General features: G+C 39.8%; 1 long non-coding RNA gene across 1 annotated transcript; it reads left to right on the plus strand.

Moving 5' to 3' along the window:
• The first annotated feature begins 3110 nt into the window (after positions 1-3110).
• Positions 3111-3586, plus strand: LOC121541257. Its single transcript, XR_005995733.2, has 3 exons — positions 3111-3166; positions 3272-3409; positions 3526-3586. It is a non-coding gene; the product is annotated as an uncharacterized LOC121541257 (long non-coding RNA).
• Positions 3587-6284: the final 2698 nt, after the last annotated feature.

Consider the following 6284-nt stretch of genomic DNA (forward strand, 5'->3'; position numbering starts at 1 on the left):
CTGGTGGCCTGGTGGTTGGAAGCTTGGGCCGGTTGCTGATAGGTTGCTGGTTCGGGTCCCCGTGTTTGACCTTGTGGGAGATCTGTCGACGTGCCCTTGAGCAGGGCGTTGGCCCTGGTTGCTTCTGTGGGTCGCTCTGGAAGGGATTCTGTTAGATGACTAATGTGATGTAGATGTTGAGCGGCTTCACTTCAAGTTTGTTTTAATATTCAATAAAAAAGATATTACGAAAAAGTTAACTTTGTTTATTTTTATATAATAAATACGAATTTGGAGGGCAGAAATTATTAAATATTAAAGCATTAGACCTCTCACTAAAGGCTTCAGTCATACAAAGGTTATACTAAAATCCAAACTGGTTCTCTAGCAGATTAGTACAAATGTTTCACCCCATGTTCAAGAATGGCCTTTTTCCCTTTATTCAGATTACTACATTGTAGAATAATAGTGAAGACATCAAAACTATGAAATAACACATATGGAATCATGTAGTAACCAAAAAAGTGTTAAACAAATCAAAATATATTTTATATTTGAGATTCTTCAAATAGCCACCCTTTGCCTTGATGACATATTATGGCAAGAACAGCTCAAATAAACAAAGAGAAATGACAGTCCATCATTACTTTAAGACATGAAGGTTAGTCAATACGGAACATTTCAAGAACTTTGAACGTTTCTTCAACTGCAGTCGCAAAAACCACCAAGCGCTATGATGAAACTGGCTCTCATGAGGACCGCCACAGGAATAGAAGACCCAGCGTTACCGCTACAGCAGGATAAGTTCATTAGAGTTACCAGCCTCAGAAATTGCAGCCCAAATAAATGCTTCACAGAGTTCAAGTAACAGACACATCTCAACATCAACTGCTCAGAGGGAGACTGTAGGAATCAGGCCATGGTCTAATTGCTGCAAAAGAAACCACTACTAAAGGAAACCGATAAGAAGAAGAGACTTGCTTGGGCCAAGATACACGAGCAATGGACATTAGCCCGGTGGAAATTTGTCCTTTGGTCTGGAGTCCAAATTTGAGATTTTTTGTTCAAACCACTGTGTCTTTGTGAGACACGTGTGGGTGAACGGATGATCTCTGTATGTGTAGTTCCCACCATAAAGCATGGAGGAGGAGGTGTTATGGTGTGGGGGTGCTTCGCTGGTGACACTGTCTGTGATTTTCTTTGGGATTAGTGGGACTATCATATGTTTTTCAACAGGACAATGACCCAACACTCCTCCAGGCTGTGTAAGGGCTATTTGACCAAGAAGGAGAGTGATGGAGTGCTGCATCAGATGACCTGGTCTCCACAATCCCCCGACCTCAACCCAATTGAGATGGTTTGGGATGAGTCGGACCGCAGACTGAAGGAAAAGCAGCCAACAAGTGCTCATCATATGTGGGAACTCCTTCAAGACTGTTGGAAAAGCATTCCAGGTGAAGCTGGTTAAGAGAATGACAAGAGTGTGCAAAGCTGTCATCAAGGCAAAGGGTGGCTATTTGAAGAATCTAAAATCTAAAATAGATTTTGATTTGTTTAACACTTTTTTGGTTACTGCGTGATTCCATATGTGTTATTTCATAGTTTTTATGTCTTCACTATTATTCTACAATGTAGAAAATAGTAAAAAATTAAGAAAAACCTTTGAATGAGTAGGTGTTCTAAAACTTTTGACCGGTAGTGTATATATTTTTATATTTTTTCAAAAACAACATATATTGGAAATTATACAGACAATTACATTGATGGAAACTACAATCTATCTGCAATATTACATTTGATCTAACCCCTAAAAAATTAAAATAAATAAACGTCTAGGAGTCTTAGGCCTAGTTTACTGGTCTGTAACCTGAATGAATGTGTGCATTTACATTAGAAATGAGCGTTTAAGGACCGTGTTGGATGCATATTTGCCCAGGAGACATCAATTTACAGAGTTCAGGGCCAGCTCCGTCTTCACCTATTGGTCGGCCAGTCCAAGCAGATTATTAGTTGTTCAGATGGTGACGAAAAATTTTATATACAAAACAGAAACTACAAACAGGTATGCCCAAACTACAGACTCAAAACCAAACTAAAGGCTTCATGGCCACTAAACAAAACTAGCAGCCTCACGGCTCTGCAAGCTTGGACACTGACTGACGATCACCTTAATTGGCAGCACCTGATGTGCTTATCAACCAGGCTCAACACCTGGACAAGGTTGCTGCTGTCCCCTGGGTGAATGGAGTGTGGAAGTGTATCCTGAATAGTGTGTTTGTCTATGTCCTAACACTAAGCTTGTCCCCATACCATAACATACTGACATAAAATCATTGCTCCACAGTTAATGCCGCGGCCTGTAATCTCTCTCATGAGAATGGAACTCATCAATGCTATGGGGCTTTGGGAGAATCTTTGTCCTTACACCTGCCTGCAGACAGTATCAATGAAGAAATACGTTTGAGGAAAGGTGATAAACATATTCTGTTCTTCAAAACTGGAGAAAACTGGAGCTTTAAATTGTATCTTGAATATGTGAATCGCTCTGAGATCTTTAATAATGGAACATTCAGACTGGACAGAGTTATAGAGGACGACTCTGGAGATTACCAAATGAAAATATATAATTCAGAGGGAACTCTGTTGCGCAGAGTCAACATGCTACTGGAGACACAAGGTACAAAACCTTTTTGTTTTTTAGTTAGGCCTAAATACTTCATGCATCATTTTCCTGGTGAGTGGGATTTCTGAAAGGTCGCCAGGGTGTCAGTACTTCAATAGGTTTATAATGTAGGACTTGGCAGCAGTAGTACAACACAGAGATAACATTGTTATGACATATAGAGTATATAATGCTTAATGAATATATTGTGTTTGCATGAATCAGAGGTAGGGTATTTGAGGTATCTCTTGTGTTTGTGTCTGTCAGCCCCGGTGTCAGAGCCAGTGTTGTCTCACCACTGTCTGCCTCATGGAGAGACCGTGGTCACATGCTCCTCAGAGGGAGATGGTCTTCAGTACAGCTGGACCCTGAAAGGCCAGAATCTGACCAGGAGTGTAGCCTATGACCACTACCAGATCAGTGTCATCACATTGAAGAGTGATGTGACAGGAACCCTGACCTGTATGGGTCAGAATAAAGTTAGCAGCAGCAACTCTACTATTGATCTCCCCTTGGCCTGCCCAGGTAATGTCAGGACAGTTGACTTAATTCCCACCTTTTGAATTAAGAGTACAACTCTGTTTCATTTGCATGGTCAACAAGTGTTGTGTACTGATGTTTTCTTTCTAGTTGTCTCTTCCCAGTTTCCTTTTGTAGCTGTGACAGTGGCTGTGGCTCTGACTGTTGGAATTCTCACATTACTTCTTGCACTGTTTGTCGGTATTAACCATCTACTCAAGAAACGAAGATCCAGATTTGATACTTCAGGTAAAATGTTTAAAGTAATTTATTTTCATGTCCAGAACATACATTTGAAATGTTGAATAAACATGACATTTTGTTTCATGTCCAGATTGTACAACAGCTTTCCTTTCATTTTTCAGAAAACGGTGACGAGGGTGTTGTATACGCTGATGTGAAAATAGGCAAGCAAACAAATCCAGCAAGGAAGCAGAGGCCCCCAGCCACAGAGATGGTGGAGTATGGACAGATCAAAATGGCTGTGAACCCGGATGTGGCAGCCAGCCCATAGACTCAAGGGTAGACATTTTATCCACATGTAGCTTTATAAAGCAGATATAAGACAAGGGTTGACTGAACATTATGTGGATGCACTGATTGAGTAGATCAGACAGACCATCAAACTTAAAGACTAGTGCCAAATCAACACAACAAGATGACATCATGCATCGTGGCAACGAATGCAAAGAAGATGCACTGCATGTAGTTTTGAGTTTGTTAACATGAATAATAATCTCATTTTGAATGTACAATGGTATAACACATTTTAAGTATTTAAACTTTTACTTAACCATGCTATCAATTGATCTGTATTTCAATGTTTGAATGGATCCTCTCTAGAGTGCTGGCAAGTCAGAACTTAGCTCTATTGCTAGAGAGAAAGCATGTGAACATTTCCTTTGAAACTGAGCTGCAATATCATACTGTAAACGTAATGCTTTCTTTCTTTTGAGGCATCCATGTTGTTGTACCAATGTTTATTTGTGTTCAAATACTCATTTACAATTGTTATATAATATATTGTTAATGAGGGACTGTAAATAAATAAACTATCTTTTACATTGTTTAAAGTATTTAGAGCTATTCATGTGTGATTTCTTACATATATTGTTGCAGTGATAATTCAAAACAATTATATTGGTGTAATACCTTGCTAAAACCAAGTATAGAGTTTATTTGTTATAATTCATTGGTATTAGATTTAAAAGGTGATCGAATAGCTCCTGATTTGTAATGTCATTAATGCATTTCTTTTGAAGCAATGTTTAAAAAAAAATGTACAAGTGAATAGGTTGGTTTATTTTTAAGTTTAAATTTCCCACGTATCTCGTTAAAGTTTTGACCAATGAGGTAACTTGTTAAGTTGTGGCCAATGGGGGAGTGGACTGGTTGCTGGGAAAGAAAAGGAGGGAAAAGTTGAAAGGAGAGAGAGGAGAGACGTTAGTGGGGTTGGTGAAGGAAAAAACGATAAAGAGAAAACAAAACCATACCTAAAGAGTTTTATAAAGGGAAATCCTCATTTTATTTCTATAAGAAAGTGTTTATTAGTTCGTTAAGAAAGATCTAGTAGAGACTGAAGCTGAAGTCACATTGTGGAGACATTCGACATCCTAGAGGTTAGCCTAGCATCGTGCAAGACTTGGAGGGAATTGCTTGTGACGACCAACGAGTTCGGGTTTCCAACGGATGTCTGTTGCTGCTACGGATTACTGGCTGCATTGATAGCTGTGTTCGCTGTGGATCTTGTGAGGACACCTGCACGGAACTACTATATTTTGCTGAGGCATTATCTACAAGTAGTGAGTAACTACAAATGTGTGGTGGACTTCGGGACTTTATGTATGTCGTCATTTTTTTTTATGAGCTCCAACGCGCGCCCAGGGTTTAAGCAAGCTTGCAAATAATTTGGACATGGGTTGTGGAAAAATCATTGGGGTTTATAATTTGTATTTCTTTTGATGTGATACATTGAACATTTGATTAATATAGATCTTGAACCTTATGTCTGTTGTATTGGTGGAGTCATTTACTGTTTCAGTTTCATTTAATGCATGGGAAAGCATATCCTTATAACAATAACCAAGTCTATAATCATTCTATCTGAAGTTAATACCCTATTTGTCATTCACCCTAGCAAGTTTACAATAGGGATTCTTATTGGAGATGTCCTTCTCACCTAATATCCCATGCTGTTCAGATATTCTAAATAAGGTAATATCTTGAGAGTCAAATTCGAGCCTGGTGAGAGGGTTACATTTTTGGGGGCTCGTCCGGGATCTTGGTTATTGTTGATGGGATATTTTTGACTCCCCATTTGACAATTTTGAATTGAAATTTTGGATTTTTGTATAGGCATAAACCTACAACATGCATGTTGAAGAGATTGTTACCTGGTGTAGAGAGAAACAGCTAGCTACTAATCGTGCAGTTGTCCTTAGCAGTGTTACAGATGATGTGTCTGATGAGGTTCTGCTGGAAACGCTGACTTATGTTAAGGCTTTTGGTAAAATTAGACTGCATGGTCGTTGTTCCTATTCAGCTGGTAAAAAGCAGTATGTTTTGGTAGAGATATCAAACAACCTTAACGAAATAGCTGTGCCAAGTGTTGTTGGGATACCTGGAGAGTTGGGTCCCTGGCCTGTACATGTAGTTTCACAAGTCACATCTCCAGTTGAGAGAGAGGGTGAAGATTTCCAGGCAAAGCTATTATCCTTTCTGAGATATGAAGGGAAGACTGGCTGATGTTAAAGGCCTGGTAAGTCCCTCTGGTGCTGACCTCAACGCTGAACTGGTTACTGCCATAAGTTCACTGGTAGAAAAATGCAACAATGTGCCATCTGAGACTCAGAGTTACCGTAAGCTACGTATGTTCTCAGGTGTGAAGCCCACTCCTAGTGGAGAGGAAGAGTATGATGCATGGGCTGAGCAAACCACCCATTTTCTAGAGGAATGGCAGTGCACCGACAATGTGAAAAAACAGAGAATAATAGAAAGTCTTAAAGGGCCTGCTGCTGACATTGTGAGGTTCTTTAGGACCGGAAACCCCCATGCTACAGCGATCGAATACATGAAGGCTCTAGAAACCGCATTCGGTACCACCGAAAGTGCACCTGATCTCATG

The sequence above is a fragment of the Coregonus clupeaformis genome, unplaced genomic scaffold (genome assembly GCF_020615455.1).
Source record: "Coregonus clupeaformis isolate EN_2021a unplaced genomic scaffold, ASM2061545v1 scaf0199, whole genome shotgun sequence".
Classification (NCBI taxonomy): domain Eukaryota; kingdom Metazoa; phylum Chordata; class Actinopteri; order Salmoniformes; family Salmonidae; genus Coregonus; species Coregonus clupeaformis.